General features: G+C 33.8%; 1 non-coding gene across 1 annotated transcript; it reads right to left on the bottom strand.

Moving 5' to 3' along the window:
* Positions 1 to 21632: 21632 nt before the first annotated feature.
* On the bottom strand, positions 21633 to 21704 carry Trnad-auc (transfer RNA aspartic acid (anticodon AUC)). Its single transcript has one exon. It is a non-coding gene; the product is annotated as a tRNA-Asp (tRNA).
* Positions 21705 to 27880: the final 6176 nt, after the last annotated feature.

Raw genomic sequence — 27880 nt, 5'->3', positions numbered from 1 at the left:
TGCCTTATTTTTTTTCCAGTCCACATTTTGGGGTGCAAGTAGCCACCAATTATTAATTAATAGTATAAAACAACAACGATAAACAATCGATATGGGTAGTATACTAACATTAATAAAGATAAAAAATCGACAAACGACACCACAGTGGAACGACCGGTTTCCACATTCACGAATTTGGCTATACGACGAATGAACACGGTTAAAATTATGGACTTTTAAGAATTCAATTACTTATTACGCTCTAATAATATCACTGGTTGGTGTACGCGTGGGTTGCGTCATCATCTTATAGTGTCGTAATCAAGTTTTAGCGAAAAATAAGAGGGTTAAATTTGACATTTTCTCAAAATTATCCATGGGTCAGGTCCAGTTTTTTGCGAAAGCAGTATCAAATTGGTGGCAAATGCTACCATACATTTTTGGAAAGCTTAATATGTCTAATTTTCAGAAATCCATGATAGCAATGCCAATTGTACAGCTTAATAGTCATTTTTTAGGATTATATAACACCGCCTACGGAAAATATGCAACACAAGATTTTGGGGTAGGGGGTAACACTTTTGCTAATAACTCGGGATTTAATGAACAGATTTGCATTTTCTTGGTATCAATATGTAGTGTATAGACTGCTTAAGTGTAATATATTTTTCTAAGTGAATCCAACAATTATTGACGCCATTAGAGGTCAGAAGGTAATTGAACTTTAGTAAAAAATGATTTTTTGTCTAATATTAACTTATAACTTTCAGTTTTTAACAAAAAAAATACAATAGATGTTATGCAAACTGATGTTTTCATGAACATATAGACCCAATAAACAAGAAAATTGAAGTTAAAGATTAACAAACTATGAATATGCTGTGTATTATGAAGACATTTGTTGTTTTTAGTAATTTGTAGGCCTAATCGTTTACAATTATGGGGTAGGGGGTAACATTTTTGCGAATAACTTACAATTTAGTTAACAGATTTGCATTTTCTTGCTATCAGTATGTAGTGTATAGATTGCCTAATTGTAATATACTTTTTAAAATTGAATCCCGCATTTCTTGACATCTTTAGAGGTCAAAAGGTCACTGACCTTTAATAAAAAATACAATTTCTTCTAAATTAGCTTATAAATTTCAATTTTAAACACAAAAATACAAGATATCTTATGCAAACTAATGTTTTCTTAAACCTATAGACACAATAAATAAGAAAATTGAAGTTAACATTTTTTCAAAATTGAATATGCTGTGCATTGTAAAGAAATTTTTTCGTCATTAGTAATTTGTGACAATTATGGGGTAGGGGGTAACGTTTTTGCAAATAACTTAAGATTTCGTGAACAGATTTACATTTTCTTGTTATCAGTATGTAGTGTATGGATTTCTTTATTGTAACATGCTTTTAAAAAATGAATCCAACATCTATTGATGTCTTTTAGAGGTCAAAGGTCAATGACCTTTAATCAAAAATGCAATTTCTTCTAAATTAGCTTATACATTTCAATTTTAAACACAAAAATACAAGATATCTTATGCAAACTAATGTTTTCTTAATAATTATTAAAAATTATGGGGTAAGGGGTAACATTTTTGCTAATAACTTTGAATTTAGTCAACATATTTTGCATTTCTAGGAACCAATAAGTAGTATATAAACTGTTTAATTGCTATATATTAAAAAATTATCAAAATGTTATTACCAATAGATTTATGTGGTTTTTAACTTATTAAACCTATAGAAAAAAATTCACCGTTTAGTATTGTTATGGGGTACGAAATAACAAAATGCATGACTTTTTGGAAGGTATACATTATTTGATTTATTATTAATTAAAATAATAAGGATAATAAATATATCTTTGATGTTTCATTGTTATTACATATTGATAATAATAAACATATCCAGCTTCTGTGTTGTAAATTGTTTTTTATAATTTACATATTCTAAACATTCAATTGTCTATAGTAATCATAGAAATTGTTTAGATTACCAATTATATCTTTTATTTGTAACTGATAAGATATTCTAAGGTTATAATTGTTCATCTGGTTTGCAAATGCTAAACAAAACTGTTATGGTATTGTAATATTACAGGACAATTACATTTTACTTCATCTTGATTTAAAGAAAACAGTTAGTTTATTCAAACTCATTAATATGTCAATTTTTTAGATTTTCATATTAGCTGCAGTTCCACATCTTCCACATACGTTTGAAAGAACTGGGTATCTCTATGTTTTCATATCGCAGTTTGAAGTATGTGCCATGTATCTTGGCATGGTCGAAGGTGGTTGTAAGTTTTCCCCATTTTGATCAAGGTTACCATTAATATCTATTAACCAATTTTTTAATCAAGAACACTGGTGCAGCATGTTACGGTCTTCAGTCTCTTTGTATATTCTGGACTCCTGGAAAGGACCCAACATATTGTGTCGATAGAGACATTGACATGGAAATTAACAATTATATTGGAGGATAACTCTGACACAACCACCTAAAGTTAGGTGAGAAGGTCCAGTCAATACAATTTACACAGGAAGGAAAAATCATATCTGGTACATCTTCAGAAGAGACTGTCATGCATACTTTACATTTTCCTCATTGCTCACAGACGCCACTGAGCCAAATAGTGTTTCTATCCATTGTTGGATGCCCTTCACATCTCTAGAGAATACAGACTGAAGACTATAACGTGCTGTACCAGTGTACTTGGTTCTAGTATTTTCGTCAGCTTTTTCATAACATTTTAAAAGATATTAACGGTAACGTTGATCAAAATCGGGAAACTTGCAAAGTATCACATTCCAAAATGTCAAGGAACATTGCACAAGATCATACTTCAGTTTGCGATAACAAAATCATGTCTTTTAAAGATTTCTATATATACCGTACCCAGTTGTTTTAAATGATGTAGGCTTTACTGGAATTTGACGATGTAATATAATAGAATTAATTTTTCTAGAAAGTGTGAATTGCTAAACTGCAGCTGATATGCAGATCTGAAACATTTACATATTGTTACGGAGTTCATTTTTGTAAACCAAGATACAGGAAAATGTCAGATGAACATTTATAGAAAAAGAATATCTTTTAAATACAAATTTAATTGGTAGGCCCTAGTGTCATTTTAAAAATTACTATATAAGTCGATTAATTGATTTAAAGTAGTCAATCTGTAAAATAATAACAATTTATACAGTATAGCCTAAAAACAGTAGCCGGAGGATATGTATTAAAAAAATAACCAAATACTCTATCTAAAGTAGTGGAGCTGTAGCTTGGTGGTTAACGTGCTTGCCTTCCAATCCCAAGGTCCGGGGTTCAATCCTGACCTAGTGCCAGGCTTGTAACTCACGACTCTTTCAACTCCACTCTTTAAGCCTTAAGTGAGACTTAGTTTATAATCACGATAAATTATAAAATAGTTTATCCACCCTGTAATTTCACGATGAAATAAATGTTTTTATAAAGCTCCTATCCTCATATTAAAACAAAATCATTAATTTTTTTTTCAATAATGTATACCCTCCAACAAGTCATGCATAATGTTATTTTGTACCCCACAACAACACTAAATACTAAAATTTTGTCTACAGGCTTTAAATAAAACTACACAACCACTATTGGTAATATTATTTGAGATCAAAATGTTGGATAATTTTTTTATATAACAATTTTTAATTAAACAGTTTATACAGTACCCTACTTATTGTTACCAAGAAATGCAAAATATGTTCAATAAATTCAAAGTTATTAGCAAAAATGTTACCCCTTACCCCATAATTTTTAAGGATTACAAATTACTAATACGGTCAAAATTTTTCATATTGTTAGTGCCTATACATGTTTATTTGTGTTTAATCTTTAACTTTAATTTGTATTTGTACATTGTCTTTATAGGTTTGAAAAAAAAACACCAGTTTGTAATAGATTTGTTGTATTTTTGTGTTTAAAATTGAAACTTTATTAATGTTAAATTTTGAAGAAATTGTAATGTTTGGTAATGTTCAATGATCCTTTGACCTACAATGATGTCAATATGTTACGTTTTATTTTTTCAACATGAATATAACAATTAGGCAACCTACACAGTACATATTAATACAAAAAAATGCAAATTTGATCACTAAATACAAAGTTATTAGAAAAAATGTTACCCCTTACCCTATAATTGTTAATAACAAATTATTATTAACGGACAAAATGTCTTCATAAATTCATAGAATATTTGTTTCTTTAATTTCAATTTTCTTATTCATTGTGTCTATATGTTTAGGAAAACATCGAAATAAGATCTTTTGTAAGTTTGTGTTTAAAATTGAAATGTATAAGTTAATTTAGAAGAAATTGCATTTTTGATTGAAGGTCATTGACCTTTGACCTCTAAAGACGTCAATAGATGCTGGATTCATTTTTAAAAAGTATATTACAATAATGAAATCCATACACTACATAATGGTAACATGAAAATGTAAATCTGTTCACTAAATCTTAAGTTATTTGCAAAAACGTTACCCCCTACCCCATAATTGTCACAAATTACTAATGACGAACAAGTTTCTTTATAATGCACAGCATATTCAATTTTGAAAAAATGTTAAATTCAATTTTCTTATCTATTGTGTCTATAGGTTTAAGAAAACATTAGTTTGCATAAGATTTCCTGTAGTTTTGTGTTTAAAATTGAAATTTATAAGCTAATTTAGACGAAATTGCATTTTTTATTAAAGGTCAGTGACCCTTTGACCTCTAAAGATGTCAACAAATGCGGGATTCATTTTTAAAAAGTATATTACAATTAGGCAATCTATACACTACATATTGATAGCAAGAAAATGCAAATCTGTTAACTAAATTGTAAGTTATTCGCAAAAATGTTACCCCCTACCCCATAATTGTAAACGATTACAAATTACTAAAAACAACAAATTTCTTCATAATACACAGCACATTCATAGTTTGTTAATCTTTAACTTCAATTTTCTTGTTTATTGGGTCTATATGTTCATGAAAACATCAGTTTGCATAACATCTATTGTTTTTTTTGTGTTAAAAACTGAAAGTTATAAGTTAATATTAGACAAAAAATCATTTTTTATTAAAGTTCAATGACCTTCTGACCTCTAATGGCGTCAATAATTGTTGGATTTACTTAGAAAAATATATTACACTTAAGCAGTCTATACACTACATATTGATACCAAGAAAATGCAAATCTGTTCATTAAATCCCGAGTTATTAGCAAAAATTTTGTGTTGCATATTTTCTGTAGGCGGTGTTATATAATCCTAAAAAATGACTATTAAGTTGTACAATTGGCATTGCTATCATGGATTTCTGAAAAGTAGAAATATTAAGCTTTCCAAAAATGTATGGTAGCATTTGCCACCAATTTGATACCGAAAAAATGTCTGGCCCATGGACTAACCGCAACCCAGGACCGCATCTAACGTGGATGGGATGGATGCGGACAACTAAGTCTATACACCCATTCTCGCTCAACTCAAAATTTTATAACAGAGCTGAATAACAATATACAATGAACTATTTGAATATAGGTTTATTTCAATCTTGCAAAACACAATTCATATATTTAGTTCAAAATGTATGAGTCCTAAATAGGCCTACTGTATTTGATTGTTACAATGTAATAATATATCAGGCCTACCTGTATTATGTTTTATATTTTTATTCAGTAAATACTGTAATTTAAAACAATACAATTCACTATACATCAGCTAAGGTAAACATATTAAAAATGGTACGCTTAACCAGGGCCTTGCGTGCGAAATCGCGCATTAACATTTTAAAATGCTTAAAATTACGTTTTGATCAACTTTAGAACATGATTTAGGCCATTTGCATGTTTAAAACATACTGCGCAAAAACACGATTTTGTTACTTATAAAACGAAAAAAAATACTATATTTTACACAAATTCTACTCACCTTCCTTCGTACATTTGCACCCGTATTTGATTCCATTCAGACTTTTAATCTATACGAGCATGTTAAAAATGACAGAATGCGCAAATTAATTTTTAATTAAAATTTAAAATGGTAAGCTTTTTAAAAATTAAAATAACTCTTCGGAAATTTCGTCGACCCTATAAATATAATAAATTATTATTACTTTTTAACCAATTCAGTACGCATTCCTAGCTATTTTGAAGTGCTAAACAAATTAGATAAAGAAAATAATTTATCTGTTTTTATCGCGAAATGTGGGTTTATCTAATATCAGTTATCCTGACTTTACAAGAAATTCAATTTTTATATATTTTATTCGAACTGTCTTGTTTGTTTTACTTTTGATATTATCAATTGTTTGGGGCAGCACCATTAGTCCGTTTTGACGATACTTTTGTAAAGCTCTGTCTACACTATCAAACTTTATGTGACAAACAATATGATGTGCTCATAATATATGGACACGGTGATTTCACATTTCACTACCATATTTGGGCATAGCACTACCATATTGGGATACATCACATATACGCGCACGTGCCGATTATGAAGACTGGATCTGCTGCTTGTGTAAAGCCTTATTGTTTAGACTCTATCACACTGTCTATACAAAAAACGATGACTGTTGGCTGTCAAACAACTTTTTTTATCGAATCTTTTGGATTGGGTAAGTACTGTAAAACCATATGTAGCCGATCCTATACAATAGTTACGTGATTGTTTATTCAAGTTGTTAGGAGATACAATACATTATACTATTATATCTTTATTATCACTTTACTATAGTATTATACTATTATTATGTATACTACTAGTACTGTACTACTATCTAGAGGGTGAGCTCGCTTCGCTCGCTCCCCCTCTAGGAAGTGTAGACGATGGTTCTCGGAATGATAATGACTCGGGTAACAAGTTTTAGAAGGACATTCTGGCCTCGACGATTGTTTCAATCGGTTACCATTATTAAAATGCTTTTGATATTCATAAAACTAAACCCACTCACTAACCTGTTTCACAGTGTCTTAGACGATTAATAGCGTTTTACGTATAGTGTTTATTGTAGATATGAAAAGTGGTAAAAAAGAATAACAAATGCTTGGTAAATTGTAGACCTAGATAACAGTCCGATGAAATCTACTCAAAAATAGTATAATTGTGTTATAAATATAATACAATATTGTGTGTATAAATGTGGATGGGCGTTAATTAGATGGTATTTAAATGGGAGGGGTGAGGGGTGAGGGGTGAGTGGCGATAATTATTTTAATTGATGTTTTATTGGGGAGGTGTTTCCGGGCGTTTATTCAAATAAATACCATCCTAATTGGTAATTAATACATTATTCCGCGACACGGCCAGTGAGCCGTTTTGGCCTAAGAAGGAAGACGTTTTAGACGGCTTGCAACATGGGCAGAAGTATCCCAGGGTCATGACGGAACACAAATAGCGCATAGTATACATAAAGGGATTGCCTACATAAAGTCCTGGCAGCTTACTCAACAACTCGGCTATCGGGGTTTCATTCGATTTCAAACAAAAGCTCTTATCATCAATTCTCTCGATTTAATTTTAAATAATTGTTTCCCACAATTTACTTCTATGTTTTATTAATATATTTAATTTGATCTTTATGTACTACAGTACTATACCTTCATACGCGCGGTCCGAAAATAAACACAAAACCAAACGGCCAACTCCCTGGTTGAAACAATTGCGGTTTGCTGCAGCACGTCGCTGAGAGTGAGGCATACATATATTGTGGTTCTAGTACACCTACCCCCTAGAGAGTTACCCCCCGGATGTTTACCACCCGGACAACTACTCCCTTAGGACAACTACCCCCCGGACAACTACCCCCTTAGGACAACTACCCCCTGGACAACTACCCCCTTAGGACAACTACCCCCTTAGGATAACAACCCCCCGGACAACTACCCCCGGACAACTACCCCCTTAGGACAACTACTTCCTTAGGATAACTACCCCCCGGGTAACCACCCCCGGTCAACTATCCCCCGGTCAACTACCCCCGGTCAACTACCCCCGGTCAACTATCCCGCACCCCCAATCCAAAAGTAGACAAATATATAGGACCGGTTTCTGTAAAAATGAAATCATCTGTTTTTAACGGGTGTTTCGAAACTAGAGACCCGAGAGCAGAGACCTGACACGAGACCCAATACGAAAAGGGAGACCTATATTTGGGTCTCCCTTTTCGTATATTAGGGTCTCCCTTTTCGTATAGTGTGGTCTCTCTTTTCGTATAGTGGGGTCTCCCTTTTCTTATAGTGGGTCTCCCTTTTCGTATATTTGGGTCTCCCATTTTGTATATTTGGGTCTCCCTTTTCGTATATTTGGGTCTCCCTTTTTGTATATTTAGGTCTCCCTTTTCGTATATTAGGGTCTCCCTTTTCGTATAGTGGGGTCTCCCTTTTCGTATAGTGGGGTCTCCCTTTTCGTACGTGGATCTCCCTTTTCGTATATTTAGGTCTCCCTTTTCGTATTGGGTCTCGGGTCTCTGGTCTCTGGTCTCGGGTCTCTAGTTTCGAAACACCCGTTTTTAACCGATTATTCTGTTTAACAGCACGCTAGACACCAGATGTGCTAGATTTAAAGTACCGTATTTATTGACAAAACGGCCTGGGCTGTTTATTGTTTAGGTGGTTTTTAGGTGGACATTTATTGGAAAAAAGTTGTTTATTCAATGGGAGGGGGTATAATCTAATGGAAATAGACGCCGATTATTCCATATGATGTTTCATGGGAGTGACATGATCACCGTTTATTTGAGGGGAATTTATTTAAAGATCGCCGTTTATTCGGTGAGTGAACATTGAGGTCAAATATCAAAAGTGATATTATTCTTCAAGTGTACAAAAATACATATATGACAAATTTGAGACAAAAATTAATTCTTTTAAGACCAGTGGTTATCGAAGCATTGTCCTGACGCAAAAATCATTATTATTATTAGCGAACCCAGTCTTTAAAGTAAATACAGGGAGTACTATATAATACGTTCGACTATCCTATGATCATGTGTGACAATCTTCAGTTTAAACCAGGCTATATTTATGTTCAATCTTTTACTTTTGTTTACAATAATGAATAGTAATTCGGCAAACTAACGAATTAAAATATAGTTATTAATTCCTATTATACACTGTTGCAGAGTCAGGTTGTTGAATGGTATGGGTGGTAGTTGTCCGTCCGGGGGGTAGTTGTTCTAAAGGGATAGTTTTCTGGGTGGTAGTTGTCCAGGGGTTAGTTGTCCTACGGAGGTAGTTGTCCTAAAAGATTATTTGCCCTCGGAGTATTGTCCAGGAAGTAGTTGTCCTACGGGGAGTATTGTGTCAGAGGTAGTTGTCCGCGGGGTAATTACCCGGGGGGGGGGGGGGTAATTGTCGGGGGGGTGGGGGGGTAATTGTTCCTAGGGGGTAATTGTCCGGGGGATAGTTGTCCGGGGGTAGTTGTCCGGGGGGTAGTTGTCCTAAGGGGGTTGTTGTCCTAAGGGGGTAGTTGTCAGGGGGGTATTTGTCCGGGAGGTAGTTGTCCGTGGGGTAGTTGTCCTAAAGGGGTAGTTGTCCTAAGGGGGTAGTGGTCCAGGTGGTGGTTGTCCGGGGGGTAGTTTCTGGGGGTAAATGTCCAGGGGGTGAATATCCGGATACGATATATTGTATTTGGCTTGAGGTATTGCTAGTGTTGCCAGCGATAACATTTAAATTATGCCGTAGCCTGTCTCAAATAATGCCAGATTGGGAAAAATAATGCCAAATCCCCAAAATGTGGCCGTAATTTAAAAACGTCTGTAAAACCCCAACTGACACAAAGTGGGCCAAACATTTTATCCCATGTCGTTACAAATTTATATTTTTAGTTTTGTGTGTAATAATTAATATAATTCCCAATATCTGAGGTGCAAAAATGGTAATTGCAAATGTCACCAAACACCAGCTCTAAAAATAGGACTGCTACGATGCAAATGGCACTGAATTTGAAATATGGAAAACAAATTCTCTAGGAGAAAATGTTGTGGTTATCCGCACTTATTTTCACGCAAAATTACGCGCGCACACGTGTTTAAAATTTTAAAATGCGAACAATCAAATCAAAGTGACTAATCTAGTAACTATCGTTTGGATTCTCCCAGCTTTACTAGCTGGTGTTCGAACCTCTACGGATTAAAAAAAATAATAAATATAAAATTGTTTTTTTTTTATTTTGAAAGAGAGATATTAAAAGAGTCAAGTTAATTTATGATAATATAATTTAAAAGATTAACAACATCAAAATTCAACAGTGTGGCGTGTTGACCGCCGCGAATGACTAACAATTTAATGTCAGAAAAAAAGGAATTATAACTCTCTTCGTTACGTGTTTAGAAAAGAATTTATATCTCCTCGTTGGTATGTCGGCGTTGTTATGCAAATGAGTTTGTGCAGGTGTAGTGGAAAATATGGTATTGTTAGTCATTCGCGGTCAACACGCCACACTGTTAACATCAAAAATCGGGTGGCGAAAGCCACAGGAAAATAAAAGATGTTATGGTGTGCTCTTCCTGCCTCAGCACTAAGGCCAATTGAAGCCAAATGTGCTCCTTCAATTTTTGTACTCTGAGGTGGGCTTCTTTTCCAGATGGACTTCTTTTCAAGATTACTCTCAAACTAAATCAGGGGATCTGCTAGGTTCCTGCACAGAGAAATAGTTTTTTTTTACAAGATTTGAATAATCTTCTAATGTAAATATCAACAACATTCAACAGTGTGGCGTGTTGACCGCAATGACTAACAATACCATCTTCCCCACTACACCTGCACCAACTTATTTGCATAATAACGCACGGCATACCAACTGTTCAATATTTGTATTGGGGTAGCAATCAATGGGTTGGTTGGAAGGCCAGGCTTGTTCAGGCTGCTATTGTTCATCATTTAATTCATTATATCAGTTGTTTTGATTTCTCATTATCAATTATTCACTTAATTCAATATCATTTATTCATGCTCAAACACAGTAAAATGTAGTACATGGTTTGAAATCCTTTTCGCTTGTTCAAAGTTACAAATTCACAACAAATTGTGAAAATTATTTATTACAATAATGCATATGTATTTCAATAAATAGAGAGAATACAATAGCCAGGCCAGGCATCGGCATCTTTACACATTTCTATTTATTTGTTCCTAATTTTCTGACATAACTTAGGTGTTTTTTGAGGGCGGCAAACATAACATTTACGAGATCGGAAAGAGGCAGGCCAAAAAAAAAAAAATGATGGTGTGCTCCCTTGCCTCTAGCACGGTAAGACTCTCTCACAGCCTTGGGGGTACCACACATCAGATGCTTTGATGTTATTGCCTCATGATGTGTGGTGGAAAGGGGGACGTTTAAATCTGTGAACCCCAAACACAGAAGATCGCATAGCTTTAACTCTTTTCCACCGACCGGCATGGGGTTTGAACCCACGATAATCGTGTTCCACGACGCTCTACCGACTGAGCTATCCGGCCCTCTGGTTTATAGCAAGGTTAAAACTAGATTCGTTTCCTCAACATTACGTCATGAATATGCAAATTCACGACGTAACGATTTGAATGACGTAATATGAATCGCGTATAAGACTATACTATTGTCATTGTTCATTACTCGTGTACATTGTTGCATAGCGGGTAGTACTCTAGTAACTATCGTTTGGATTCTCTCAGCTCTACTAGCTGGGGTTCGAATCTCTACGGATTTGTTTTTTTTAAATAAATATAAATGTTTTTTTGTATTTTGAAGGAGAGATATTTAGAGAGTTAAGTTAATCAGGGAAGAGTTAATTTAGGTTAGGTTAGGTGCGATGTGTAAAAACTCAACACGTGCGATGTGTATAAACTCGATACGCGTGATGTGTAAAAACTCGACACGCGCGATGTGTAAAAACTCAACACGCGCGATGTGTAAAAACTCAACACGCGCGATGTGTAAAAACTCAACACGCGCGATGTGTAAAAACTCAACACGAGCGATGTCAACATAACACGAGCGATGTGTAAACTCAACTCGCGCGATGTGTAAACTCAACTCGCGCGATGTCTCCATAACACGAGCGATGTGTAAACTCAACACGAGCGATGTCTCCATAACACGAGCGATGTGTAAACTCAACACGAGCGATTTCTACATAACACGAGCGAGGTCAACTTGACATAGTTATGTCCGTCCTGGCGTGCCATACCTATCCGAAGAGTCGATCGAGTCAGAAACAAAAGGATGGATGCACTATTGTACGAAAAAACCTGACAGACCTCCTTTTGTACGATATGATATTGTGTAAGGTGATATGTACGACATTGTAAGATTAAACAAAATATTATTCTTGTTCTGTGGTATATTTTTTTTTTAGTTGTTCAAAAAACACAAAATTATGCCAGATTATACTAAAAACGGATAAATAATGCTGCGGCATTATGCCAGATGCAGTGGGCCTCTAAATAATGCCAAAAAGCATAATAATGCCAGAAATGGCAACTATGGGTATTGCCTGTTAAAGAATAGCACGGGCTAGTCCATTTTACTGTGGGTAATTGCGGTCAAATTTATAATAAATATTGAAAAACTGCAGGTATAACAAACGATTTCCTGATTGCTGCCCTCTATATATTTTATTCCATGGATTTTTAACTGTATTCAAAGATACTATTTGTATTTTTGTAGTATGATTTAAGGTTTATTTCAATTGCCATATACAATTAATAAGAAATAACACGAGGTCAAAAGATGGAGATATACATTAATAAATATAAAAAATGATCAAGGGAATTTTCCATCGAGGGTATTAAAAAGAAAATACCCGGCACGGGTCATACTATACTGGATAATTTTTTAAAAGCATAATATGGCACAGGCGTACATGCATAGGCTATAAAAGTGTTTAAATTTCATATAAATATTATTTTGATGATTTGCATCTCTAAGTATCATATTAAGAATGTCGGTTTTAATTCAATTTAAGTTTCATATCTTACTCAATGACAGATTCATCTTTTTAACATGCTCTTTTTACTGCTCTAATTTTGTTCCAATATAACAAACCTAAAATTAAACATAAACAAAGTCCCGCGTGATTGGACACGAAGTATTTACAGCCCCCACCCCCTAGTGGCGGCTTGCGACGGAAACAAATTTAGTTCACTGGCACTCTCCTATGGCCGGAAATATTACTCTCGCACGTAAAATTCATGATCTTACTTGAATCTTACTTGAATCTTCGGGCTCTTGATTAAGGCAAATGCCTTTTAAACGCCCTCCATTTCTTCTGTATTTATCTAGAATTGGTAGCAAAATTTATCTCCCATTGCTCTGTCTTTGTTTAGTTGATCCTTGAATGCATTTATGTTTTCTGCTTGTACTGTAGTGTGGTATAGATTGTTCCATGTGTTGACGATTCTACATGAAAAGGAGTGGCTTCTGATTTTCAGTCGGGCTCTTGGCTTTCTTAATTTGAATTGATGGCCCCTTGTTCTACTGTCCTCTCTAAAGTCAAAAAAGGTTTCGGCTTCAATATCATCCAAGCCCTTGATAATTTTAAACACTTGTATAATGTCCGCTCTCCTTCTTCTGTAATTCAGTGTAGGTAATCCAAGCTCTTTTAATCTCTGATCGTAAGATTTATCTCTTAACTTTTTGACAATTTTAGTGGCCCTACGCTGCACTCTTTCAAGCTTATCCAAATCACCTTTTAGGAGAGGGTACCATATACAGCTTGCGTATTCCAGATGAGGTCGAATTATACTTTTATAAAGGGGCAGGAACATATCCTTATCCATGTAAGCAAAAGATCGCCTTACCAATCCAATGAGTCTATTTGCTTTATTTACAGCTTCATTCGTATGTAGTGAAAATTTTAAAGACTGATCAAAAGTAACTCCAAGGTCCTTTTCAGTATTGGCATTTGGCAGATCCTCGTCACCTTCCTCTGTTGGCATAGTGAATTGCATTTGTGGATTTGAATTTCCATAATGTATTACTTTACATTTATTAATGTTGAATTTCAGCTGCCATCTTTTAGACCAATCGGATAATGCCTTGAGATCATTTTGAACAGTATCATTTCTGTTTTCATACACAACATTAAACATCTTAGTGTCATCTGCAAACATCCATACTTTAGATTTAACTGCATCAGGTAGGTCGTTTATGAAAATTATAAATAATAAAGGGCCTAACACGCTGCCTTGAGGGACTCCGCTTTTAACCGTAGACCATTCAGAAAATGCTGCGGCCACTCTAACTCTTTGTCTCCTCCCTGTCAAAAATTGATGTATCCATCTCAGTAGGTTTCCTTTTATTCCGTACGCTTCCAATGTTGTTATTAATCTCTGGTGGGGGATAGAATCGAATGCCTTACTAAAATCCAAATATACAGCATCAAAGTTTTCCCCCGCATCCAGCAATTTCGTCCATTCTTCCATCACCTCCAGCAATTGTGTGACGCAAGATCTACCTTTCAGAAACCCATGCTGTGCTTTTATAATAAGGTTTCTATCATTTAGAAACTGTATAATTTTGTCTCTCACAATTGATTCCAAAAGTTTGCATACGACAGATGTCAAACTTACTGGCCTGTAGTTTCCGACCTCCGTCTTGTCCCCTTTCTTAAAAATTGGTACTACATTTGCACATTTCCAGCACTCCGGTAACTGTCCAGTCGATAGTGATTTGTTGTATATTGACGTCAATGGAGTTGCAACAATTTCTTTAAGTTCCTTCAGTACTCTTGGATGCACGTCATCTGGTCCAGCTGATTTATTTGAGTTCATCTGCTGAAGGCATGTAAGCACTTCCTCCTTTGTCACTTCAATTGACTCCAAATGGTCATCCACGTCAACTCTTGGTGTAACTTCTGGCAATGACTCGAGGTCTTCATTCGTGAATACACTTGTGAAAAATGCGTTGAAAATTTCCGCTTTATGCTGATTGTCATCAGCCATATTACCCTTTCCATCCTTCACCAATCCAATAGATTGAGTTGTTTTGGTTTTCTCTCTTACATATTTCCAGAAACTTTTAGGATTTGTTTTTACTTCATTGCATATTTTCCGCTCCAGTGCAATCTTTGCTGCCCTTTTTTCACCTGTTACTATATTTCTTGCCTTTTTGTAACTGTCATAATCCTTCTGTTGTCGAGACCTTGTAAACTTTTTCCATGCATTATGTTTCATTTTAATTTTCCTCTGAACGTCACCAGTCATCCAGATAGGTTTATTTTCTTTTTTTATGTTTGACTTGGGAATACAGATCTGAACAGCATTTCTTATTGATTTATTTAAAGCTTCACAGGCCTCTTCAAAATTTGTATTTTCAAATTGGTAGTCCACCTCAGTAATCAGTTCTTTCATTTTAATATAGTCACCCTTGTTGAAATTTAGCTTATATTCCATTTTCTCTTGTATTTTAGTTACACAGTCATATGAAAACAAGATTGTTACGTGGTCGCTTTTTCCTAATGGTGGACCTATCTCAATTTCACTTATTTTGGTTTCATCCATGGTGATTACTAAGTCGAGTATGTTAGGTGTTTGACCATCTCGAAATCGTGTTGGTTGCTGTATACACTGGCATAGAAAATTATCTCTAAGGCATTCTATAAACCGATTACTTTTATGTGTTTCATTTTTATTTGTACTCCAAGAAATCCAATCAATTTCAGGAAAATTGAAATCTCCTAACATGATGAAATCAGAAATACCATTTAGTTCACTTGCTTTGTTGATAGCAGATAGTAACGCTTGATTATTTTCGTCAATACTGTTAGGACTTCTGTAAATACATCCGCATAATAGTTGTTGCCTTTTATTTATTTCAATTTTGATCCATAGTGCTTCCACAAAATTTAAATTCAGTAATTCGTTACAGATACTGGCATTCAGCTCTTCCTTCGCAAAAATAACCACACCTCTACCACTTCTGCCAGAATCAAATTTTGTGTATCCCTTGATGCTTAACTCAACTTCCAATATGTCTGTACAAGTTTTGTTATTTACTTCAGTTATTGCAACCACATCAGGTTTCCTTTGATTTATAATATCACGTAACTCACCCATTTTATTTCTCAGGGCATCTGCGTTTGTGTAAAGAAATTTCAACGACTTCTCATGAAAATCAACAATATCATCGTTTCTTAATCTAGATTTCTTCTGCTTTAATCCTTCTATAAAAGTTTTAAATTTTTTCTTGTCCTCTGAACATTTTTTTTTTCTTATAAATTTTTGTTTCACTTTTCTTTCTAAGTTAAAATAATTTTCTTCAAAACAAAAAGATTCTATATTTGAAAATTCTTTATGATGATGAACTAGGGCCTCGAAAACGATCAAACGCCAGTTCGCTATCCCGCTTCATAATTTTACCTCTTCTTATAACAAGATCAATCTCGCCGTTATCTTTCCTTGATCTTAGTTCCTGTCTTAACTCATAGTTCATTTGCCTCTCTTTTTTTGATCTATCAGGATTAATATATATGTTCTTTAGAAATGCGTGATCCGTGCTTCTAAGTTTTTTTGCATTTACCATCACTTCCCTTTTACTTTTCAGGCTATCCAAAGAAACTCTTGCCATTCTACACCCGTCTTCCGTGTATTTCCCAAGCCTGATCACTTCAGTTATTTCAACTCCCTCTATCTTCTTCTTTCCCTTTTCAGGGAATTTATTGGTTCAAAGTATATTGGCCTTTGGCCCTAATACAAACAAATAAAAATTAACTATAACTTAAGATAATGGTTTCTTCTTTCAAAAGCAAAGTAGACGTATTTTCCTAAATTATAAGTAAAATTTGTGTTGGAAAGTAATAAACAAAGCTTATTAATAGAAGGAAAAACACGAATAAATCTTGGAATAAAACTTTTTCTTAAATCATTGTAAAATGTGCATTGCAAAATAAAATGATATTCATCCTCAACAATGTTCTTTTTACATAATTTACACGTTCTCTTATATCTTTCTACACCCTCCCATCTGCCCTTTTCAATTTCTAGCTCTAATATCCCTAAACGTAACTTAGTTAATAATCTTCTTTGTTTAAAATTAATGATGTTGGTCAAGTGATAACTTAAACATATTTCTTTTTTATAAAGAGAAAAGAGCCTTAACTTATTATGTAAACTAAATTTTTGAATGCATTTTTGTTTTTTAATATCACATAAGCGCAACTTAAATTCTCTCAAAAATAAACCTTTACTATTAACATATTGTTGTAACCATATATAACCAAAACCAGTAGAAAAGAGTAAGTGTTTGACCTGTTGTGCCCAACAATTCTCATTACGGTTAACTTTTCTAAGTTGAAACTCATAACACTTAAAAATGAATCTGTCATGATCTAAAGTAATAATATGTAACCAAAATCTTATAACTGTAACTAAACAATCCACAGAAAGTGGTAATCTACCTAACTCAGAAGTAACAGCGGCATTTGGTGCATTTTTTCCAACTTGCAATAAATATCTACAAAATTTAGTATGTGTTTTTTCTATAATGTTTGTGCTATCTGACATTCCCCAGATTTCGCTTCCATACGTTAAAATAGGAAGTATTTTCACATCAAAAATATGGTTCCATGTATTAATTGGAAGAAAAGATAAGTTACGATAAATGAATGATTTTAAGCAGAATAAACTTTGATTTGCTTTTTGTTGATTATGTTGCATTGAGTTGTTCCATGCACCATTTGAACTAAAAATAACACCAAGATAATTATACGAATTAACAATTTTTAATTGAATATTTTTATACTTCCATTTTTCAATGTTCCTTAAATTGCGGCCATTTTTAAAAACCATAATTTTGGATTTTGTAGTGTTTACAGTAAGTTTCCAAGTATCACAATAAAGTTCAAGTTTATTTATTAATTTTTGGAGACCTTTCACCGTATCACTAACAAGCACTAAGTCATCTGCATAAAGAAGATGATTCATATGACAATCTCCAATTTGAATGAAATCGTTTACCTGATTAAGTATACCACTCAAATCATTAATGTAAATATTAAAGAGTAAAGACGACAACGGAGAACCTTGTTGTACTCCAATCGAACAATTAAAAGATGGACTAAGTTTGTTGCCAATTTTAACATGAGCAGATAAGTTTTGGTATAAGGAATTTATTATGTGTAACATTCTGCCTGAAACACCGATACATTTCAACTTATGTAGTAAAAGTGTATGATTTATAGAGTCAAAGGCACGTTTAAGATCAACAAAACAAACAAAAATCCTACCCCGCTTTTTATCTAAGTATTTAGAGATGAGGGTATCTAAAATGAATATATTATCTGTCGTTCTATATCCCTTACGAAAGCCTGCTTGTTCCTCATGAATTAACTTTTTACTATTTGTAAATTGTGTTAACCTAGAATTAAGAATATTTAAAAATATTTTTCCTAGGATTGGAATTAAAGAAATACCTCTATAATTTTCAGGTTTGTTTTTATCTCCATTTTTAAAAATTGGAACGATTAAGCTTGTTGCCCATTGTTTGGGAAATTTTTCAACTAAAAATATGGCGTTAAAAAGAATTTTTAGAATATCAAAAATAATGTTGGGGGCGTTTAGCAAAAATTCAAAATTCATTCCATCAATGCCGGGAGCTTTTCCACTATTTTGAGAATTAAATGCTTTTTTTATTTCATCCAACGTTATGTCGTGGTCTAAATTATCATCGTCTTCATTCTGTTGGCATTCTGTGATTTTTGGCAACTCAGCGCTACCAATAGACTCATCGTTTTTAAATAGGTTCTTAAAATGAATATAACATTGATTAATAGAAAGTTCGCAAGATAATTTCTGTTTTGTCTTCAACTTCATCCAAAACGTTTTGCTATCCTTTGTATTGAGTGAATCGATAATTTGTTTGCGTATTCTTTTATGAAAGTTATTTTTTTTGCATTTTAATAGCGATTTATATTGCTTTTTTATCTGAATATAATTATTTAAAAAAGGTTGAGTGTGCATAATTCTAAATCTCTTTAATGATTGTTTAACCTGCATTTTAAGGTTCTTACAATCTTTATCAAACCATTCGTTTCGTTTTGTAGAAGTTGAAGATTTACTTGTTTGTGTATACTTAATTCCTTTACATACGTATTCAAAAATTTTACATAAATGTGAAACTGCCTCATCAATTTTATTTTGAGAGATAGCATTCATAAAATCATTATCAATAGTTTCAATGATATCATGTTCCCATCTGACTTTGGATGCATTAATGTAACTGTTGGACCATTTGAACGTACTCTGGGTAAACGTGTCATCTTCATTGACAATCATTTTGGTGTGTTCTTTGTCTTTGAATTGAATACTAAAGGCAATTGGCATATGATCCGATTCAACACGGTCATCAATTCTTAAATAAGATATTAGTTTAAAGTTGTTTGAGTTAGTAAGAAGGTAATCACATACACTTTTACCTTGTGAACTGATAAATGTAAAACCACTGGATGATTCTTTATCAATTCTACCATTTGTGATTCGCATACCAGTTTCTTTGCAAAATTCTAATATATCTTTACCGTAGCAATTTAGTATACAATCAGAATTCGTTCTACTTTCAATCCGGATGTTGTCTTCCAGAAATAGATTATTGTTCCATGTGTCATTTTCGTCAGCAGCAACTCCCTCTATCTCTAGACACTCATTGAATAATTTCTCAATAGCAACCCTGTCTTCCTTCAGTCTCTGCTGAGAACTTTGGTTATCAGATTCAGGTAGATTTTCGATCACAATATTTAATTTACGAGATTCTCTATCTCTATATTCTTCAATGCCTTCCTGAACACTCTCTTTAATTTTCCCATCCATTAGATCGTAGCTCTCTTTTAATTCTATCAAATTATTTCTTGTGTCGACCTGGATTTTTTCAATGACTTCAATGTTTTTATTGGTTATTGATGCTCTAAGCGCCTGATCTTTTTGCGTTTTTTCCACAATATTTAATCTCGCATTCATATTTTCCTGCAATTCATTTATCTCCGCAATTTTCTTCAACAAAGGTAACTGTACAAGGCATGTATCACATGACCATAAAAAATTCTTTATTTCGCTGTCGGAGAGGAGAGCATACATTTTATTTGAGAGTTTTGAACATTTCAGGCAGAAACACCTCTTACAAATGTCACAATTTACGCCCTTATCCTTTTCGCCTATGATGGTTTTACAGATAGCACAAGCTCCCTCAACTGACTGTGGAGTTGCTTCCTGTTCAGGTTGGCTAGGCCTAGGCCTAGCATCTGCAGGCCTAAATCTAGGTTCCAGTTCCATATCCTTTCTATCCCTTGCCTTCCCTCTAGTAGTAGGCCTACCTTCAGCCATGGTTGTTAAGTTCAAGGAACACTAGGCCTAGCCCCTACACCCTGCTTCCAGGACTCTATGCTCCTCTGTATGGATACTGTAGGCTTCACATGGGTCCAGTTGACTTACCCCGACTTAGCAAAGACGCTTCCAGAATATCGAAAAATATATCCTTTTTGATACAAATTTCTTGGTACTAGTACTTATTATCAATTAATATATCATATCATCCACTTTGAAGAACAATTTAAATCCCGGTTTCAAAGATTTTAGCAGATTTAATTCATGAGGTTCAGAGCAAAATAAAACTACATGTTGCATTATCGAATAGCGCCACCACAAGTGATGAATGGCACCTCTTGTATTCCGGTACGGTAAACGATGCAAATATTATTAGATTGTATGTTACTCTTTTTTTGTTCTATAATTCAACGTTTTTCAGCATGCTGATTCTTGAAATTATTTTATTAAAAAACATTTTTTGGAGTGTAAAAATTGAACTGATCCACCAACCAATAGCAAGAAAATTGGGTTTACCTTTCATAAACGCACACATGTCATGTGTATTATTGCGATCATGACAAACGCATGGTTATAGGCCCATCCTCGTCACGGCGAGCGACCACGGACACATTATTGTAAACTTTCCCCCCTGATATTACGTATTTTATTGATGTGTGGTGTAATAATATAAATAGGCCTACGCGTATAATGTTCTATACTTTTAAAATATACCAATTAATTTGAATGCATTTTTCTCTCAAATTGTGATAAAAAATGATAACGCATCGTATTATAGGCTTACTTAGGTTTAAACGCGTGTTTCATTAAAAAACACTTGAAATGCGGCTGTCCCGAACGATGCGAGACGGTTGGTAACTATAGACCACATAAATAATTTTAAGTAGCCCTACCATTTGTTTGTTGGAATTAATGGTATCGATTAATTACAAAACTATTGAATATTATGTAATGTCGTACCTTATACCGCCAAACCAAAAATTTGGTGCTGAGAGATTTTTTTGTCTTATCTTACACTTTGATAGCATGTGTTATTGGTGGTACAATTCAGAATAGAATAGGGCAGGCGGTTTAGCGTTAAACCCGGCCGATGTAAAATAAAAATCGGATAAAGTTAATTTTCAGTCGAGCGTTTCTTTGGTAAGTTGCCGATGCTCTAAATGTCGTCAAATTTAATAATTTGTAATAGGCCTATATATCTATATATATATATATATAAACACAAGAGGCAAAGAACATTAATTCCAAACCGCCCGGTGATATACTGAAATTTAATTAATTAATTTGAAACGATAAAGATGAGGAAATCTGTGAGAATAAGAAAAGTCGCCCCAACCGAGACTCGAACTCGGACCACCTGCTTGATATGCAGATGTCCTAACCATTAGACCACTGGGGCTTTCATGGTATTGTTCGAACTCGATTGGATAGCGACTCTTTAACATTCTCGGCGTGGTACGGCGGAACAGCACTAGTCCTCAGTTGTACGCACGCGCACCAGAGATCAAATTGATACGCCCTCGTCTTACAGTATTTTTATTCACGAGGCGGGATCTCAGAAGAGATACTTTTATATATATAAACAAATCAGGCACAGAACATTAATTCTAAACCGCCCGGTGATATACTGAAATTTATATATATAAACAAATCAGGCAAAGAACATATATATATAAAACAATAATTAATAAAAAATAAACTTATAAATTTGTAATTGTGTTCTGACCGCTCTAAAGGTACTTTTTCACCGGTTGGTCTCTTCCCGTCACGCCGCTCCTTTATTCTTATTGATGATATAATTCTGCTTATGCCATATTGAATATATTTTTAAATGTGCCTGTAAAAATCCTAATAATAAATATGAACCCCTAACCACTGACATTTTATAAAAGACTTACTTATACAGTGTTATTTAGGGTTAAAATTAAATTAGTAAACAATATGCATACATACATAGTAGATTAATAAAATTTAGAGCTTGCCCAGCTTGTTTAAATGGACCCGCACTCATGGTTACAAAATGGGGATTTGTATTGAATGCTATTTAACTAAAAAAACACGCTATCAGGGAAAAATCACAGTAAATTGCATAACTGTACCTTTAAATTTATTTATAAAGTAAAGTAAAACAAGATAAAATCAGGTCTATTTAAGCAATTGAATGCTGTTTAATTAAAAAACTCGCTCTCAAGGAAAATCACAGAAATTACGTAACTGTACCTTTAAATTGATTTTTATTGAATGAAATTATTAGTGTTTATCACATGGAACTAAAGTAAACTCAAACAAGAAAAAAATCAGGTCTATTTAGGCCTGAGCAATTGAATGCTGTTTATTCAAGTAAATTTTCTTTTGGATGATCCAAAGTCAAATAAAAATCGTAAAACTTACGTTTTTTACTCTAGCTTTCGCTGGTCAACGACGCAGCTTAATCATGAGTGAGTCTCTGTGACTTGGACTTGTTACCATTAGATCTCGTATATGGTATAGCGCCATCTATAGATCGTTCAGATTTTCCTAAATGGGATTGTCGGGGCCTCCTCTTTAGTAAGTTGTTGTACAATTTTGGGAGTTCCAAACCGCCGTCATCTCTGTTCATAGTGTTACCATGTTTTCTTATTAGGTGATCATTTAGAATAAAATGATCACCTATTGTTATTGTATCAAATCTTTATTGTTATTATTGTTTCTGGGCACTATTTTGTGTAACAAATATCTAAAAAAGTTTAATGTCAATGATTACCAAAATTTCACAATGTCTTTCAAATACTGTAACTTAGTCCTAATAAGCTTTTCAGCGTGATCACTCATCCGTGACGTCACGTATACGCCATTTTGTGAAATCACATTATCAATCATATCTCCATAATTCATTATCACATATTAATGAAATTCACTATACATAAACTTCAGGTCAAGGGTAAAAATATTAGCAAATAAAAACTCACGTGCACGTAGGGCCATGCGCGTGAAATCGCGCGTTAAAAATTTAAAAAGCTCAAAATTAAGTTTTGATCAATTTAGAGCATGAATTAGGCCATTTGCGTGTTTCAAAAAATTACTGCGCAAAAATGTGTTTTTGCGCGCGCGATTCTTAAAAAGCGTAAAAAAACGAATTTTTTGTAGAAATCGCATTCTACTCATCATCTTTAGTACATTCACCAAATTTGAGTCCGTTCCGACTTAAAATAACGCTATACGAGCATGTTAAAAATGACAAAATGCGCACATTAATTGCATAAAAGTGCTGAAAATGATGAAAAATAAGGCATTTTTCAATGAAAATAATTCTTCAGAATGCACGATGACCCCCAATTTTTTTAACTTAATATGGAAGCCAATAAGTTGTAGATATAAATGTATATACATATTAGACGTACAAAATGGTATTACGTCATCAAATGGCTACTTCAATTTAAAAATTAGGATTTTTTTTCGTTTTGTGTAGGTTATCACATTCAATAGAGCTCATCTCCGTTATTTGAGCCCGATTTTCGCAAAAATTTTAGTATGTGCTTGCTCAATTAATTATCTTTCTCATGAGTTGTCAATATTTTCATTTTGATGACGTCATCACGTGTAAAAACTTGAGTAACGTAGGTCGTGTAATTTCACCTTCACTATATATTTGAATATTTGACAGCTCTTCAGAATTAAAGGTGACCTTGAAGATTATTACTTATTATGAAAGCTGATGAAATGTAGATATGAATTCATATAAAAATTAAGCCTATCGGATGTTGTGATGTTATCATATGGCCAGTTGAATTTAAAAAATAGTTTTTAAATTTCTTTAGTCAAAGTTATACAAATTTCAAAGAGCGCGCATTGCGCTTCTACGTGTCAAATTCTCTTTCAATCCTTATATTTATTTGCTCAATTCACTATCTTTCGAAATTGTCATCTTCGAGTTTATTTTGATAATTCCATCATACAAAAAATTTAGAATATGATGTGGGTCCCGTAATTTCACCTATGCTACACTGTATATAGATATACTGTACATATGACACATAATAGGTACAACTCAGCATTAAGTGTATATGCATCATGTCATAGGATGGCGTACATAAAATGATAAAAATGATCACCTATAATTCGTCAAAGTGACGAATTAAATTCTAGTTTTTATTGATTCTTTTATTTTCCTGTCTTTCCATGAAGATTCCGTGCCTAGTATTTTTAGTCACGTGGAAGCAACTCTATAGTTCACTATGTCGGTCGGTCGGTCTGTCTGTCTGTCTGTCGGTCTGTCTGTCGGTCTGTCTGTCTGTCTGTCTGTCGGTCCGGTATCACTATGCGTTTTATCGCTTTCTGACCTTATCTTGATATCAGTTTAATCTAGCTAGGTCAATTTTTCACAGTATATCCCTTATGGCCAGGAATCAATGTGGTTATGTTTTCACGGTGCGCAATAAAAAATTACGTGGTCTACGCACGATTTAACGAAATCACGTTTGTAATCATATCTTCACAACCATGAATCACAATTAAATAAAATTTGGTACTCATAAATTTCAGGGCATAAATCATCATATGGCAATACAATTACGTGCGTAGCGCATGTAACGCATGCGTACGCGCGCTTAACATTTTCAAAATTTATTTTCGATGAAATAAGAGTACATTTCAGGCAATTTTAAGCGTTTACAAAATTGCCATGAGTGCGCATATTTTTGCGCGCGCACTGCGCGTTAAATGTTGTTGCGCACTCTTTTTGCCCGATTTCTGTTTTCTTGACTTACTTTTCAACTCGAAATTACGTTATACGAGCACGTCGAAAGTGACAGGCTACGCACGTGTAAATTTAAAAAAAATAAATGTTTTTAAACATTTCAACATTTTTAAACATGTTCAGTAATTTCGGTCAGTATAGTTCACTATGTCGGTCGGTCGGTCTCTCTTGTCTGTCTGTCTGTCTGTCGGTCGGTCTGTCTGTCGGTCTGTCTGTCGGTCTGTCTGTCGGTCTGTCTGTCGGTCTGTCTGTCGGTCTGTCGGTCTGTCTGTCTGTCGGTCTGTCTGTCGGTCTGTCGGTCTGTCTGTCGGTCCGGTATCACTATGCATTGTAGCACGCGACTTAATGGCTGTTGGCCTTGTTACTTTCCAATTTGGTAAGTGAGTGTGAGTGGTCATGTGATCGGTGATGGCTGAGTTGTGAACAATTTCTGAAGCTGAGTTTCTGGCTGAGCATGTTAGGATCCCTGTACAATGTGAAGTGACATCTGCTTTGTGTTCTTTTATCCTTGTGGATAAGGTTCTAGCTGTTTCTCCTATATATGCTTTTTCGCAGTTGTTGCAATTTACTTGGTATATTACATCAGGTTTGTCATCATTTTTTATTTTGTCTTTTGGGTGAACTAAAAGATTTCTTAATTTGTTTTGTGGAGTAAAACAAGTGTTGACATTGTAACTAGATAAGCAGCGTCTAATTCGTTCAGATATTCTTGGTATATAGGGTATCCCTATGTTTCCTTTGTTTTTGTTGGTTGTATCTTTTGTGTTTTGTTTGACATTTTGTTTTCCGTTCTCCGATCTTTTTTGGATTATCTTGTCCTTGGACCAATTGGGGTACTCGCATCCAACGAGCGAGTGTTTAATCTTTTTCATTTCTGTTAGTTTTTCGTCTTTTTTAGTGACAACTTTTTCACATCTGTCAACCAGAGTGTTAACCACACTTAACTTGTGTTCCAATGGATGGCAGGAGTGAAAATTTAAGTATTGGTCTGTGTGGGTCTTTTTTCTGTAAACTGTCGTCGTCAGGTCTCCATTGTTCAGTGTAATTATGATGTCTAAGAAGAGTAATGTATTGTTAGACATATGCTCAGTTGTAAATTTTATGTTACCTGTTTTGTCAATTGTGTTTAAGTGTGAGTTAAGATGTTCCGCTGATCCCTCTGGAATAAGAGCTAATATGTCGTCAACATACCTTTTCCAATATGTTGGCTTCATTCCGTCTGGTGCTGTTTGCAGTGCTTTTTCTTCTAAATCCTCCAGATACAAATTTGCAACGATCGGGCTGATGGGACTGCCCATGGCAATACCGCCCAATCTGTTTATATATTTTTTTCCTGGAAGCTTACTAAAGAGGAGGCCCCGACAATCCCATTTGGGAAAACCTGAACGACCTATAGATGGCGCTATACCATAATTATACGAGATCTAATGGTAACAAGTCCAAGTCACAGAGACTCACTCATGATTAAGCTGCGTCGTTGACCTGCGAAAGCTTGAGTAAAAAAGTAAGTTTTACGATTTTTATTTGACTTTGGATCATCTAAAAGAAAATTTACTTAAATACTATACAGTGGTCCAGATGAACCTTTTTACTAATGAATGCTGTTTAATTAAAAAACCCGCTCTCAGGAAAAATCACAGAAATTACGTAACTGTACCTTTAAATTTATTTTTATTGAATGAAATTATTAGTGTTCATCACATGGAACTAAAGTAAAGTTAAACAAGTAAAAATCATGTCTATTTAAGCAATTGAATGCTGTTTAATTAAAAAACTCGCTCTCAAGGAAAATCACAGAAATTACGTAACTGTATCTTTAAATTTATTTTTATTGAATGAAATTATTAGTGTTTATCACATGGAACTAAAGTAAACTCAAACAAGAAAAAAATCAGGTCTATTTCAGCAATTGAATGCTGTTTAATTAAAAAACTCGCTCTCAAGGAAAATTACAGAAATTACGTAACTGTACCTTTAAATTTATTTTTATTGAATGAAATTCTTAGTGTTCATCACATGGAACTAGAGTAAAGTTAAACAAGAAAAAATCAGGTTTATTTAAGCAATTGAATGCTGTTTAATTAAAAAATTCGCTCTCAAGGAAAATCACAGAAATTACGTAACTGTACCTTTAAATTTATTTTTATTGAATGAAATTATTAGTGTTCATCACATGGAACTAAAGTAAAGTTAAACAAGATAAAATCAGGTCTATTTAAGCAATTGAATGCTGTTTAATTAAAAAACTCGCTCTCAAGGAAAATCACAGAAATTACGTAACTGTACCTTTAAATTTATTTTTATTTAATGAAATTCTTAGTGTTCATCACATGGAACTAGAGTAAAGTTAAACAAGAAAAAATCAGGTTTATTTAAGCAATTGAATGCTGTTTAATTAAAAAATTCGCTCTCAAGGAAAATCACAGAAATTACGTAACTGTACCTTTAAATTTATTTTTATTGAATGAAATTATTAGTGTTCATCACATGGAACTAAAGTAAACTCAAACAAGAAAAAAATAAGGTTTATTTAAGCAATTGAATGCTGTTTAATTAAAAAAACTCGCTCTCAAGGAAAATCACAGAAATTACGTAACTGTACCTTTAAATTGATTTTTATTGAATGAAATTATTAGTGTTCATCACATGGAACTAAAGTAAACTCAAACAAGAAAAAATCAGGTCTATTTAAGCAATTGAATGCTGTTTAATTAAAAAACTCGCTCTCAGGGAATTGAATGCAATTATGCAATTGAATGCTGTTTAATTAAACAGCATTCAATTGCTCAAATAAGCTTGATTTTATTAGTGTTCATCACATGGAACTAAAATAAACTGCT

Source organism: Antedon mediterranea, chromosome 7, assembly GCF_964355755.1.
Source record: "Antedon mediterranea chromosome 7, ecAntMedi1.1, whole genome shotgun sequence".
Classification (NCBI taxonomy): domain Eukaryota; kingdom Metazoa; phylum Echinodermata; class Crinoidea; order Comatulida; family Antedonidae; genus Antedon; species Antedon mediterranea.
This window is presented reverse-complemented; position numbering and strand designations above follow the sequence as displayed.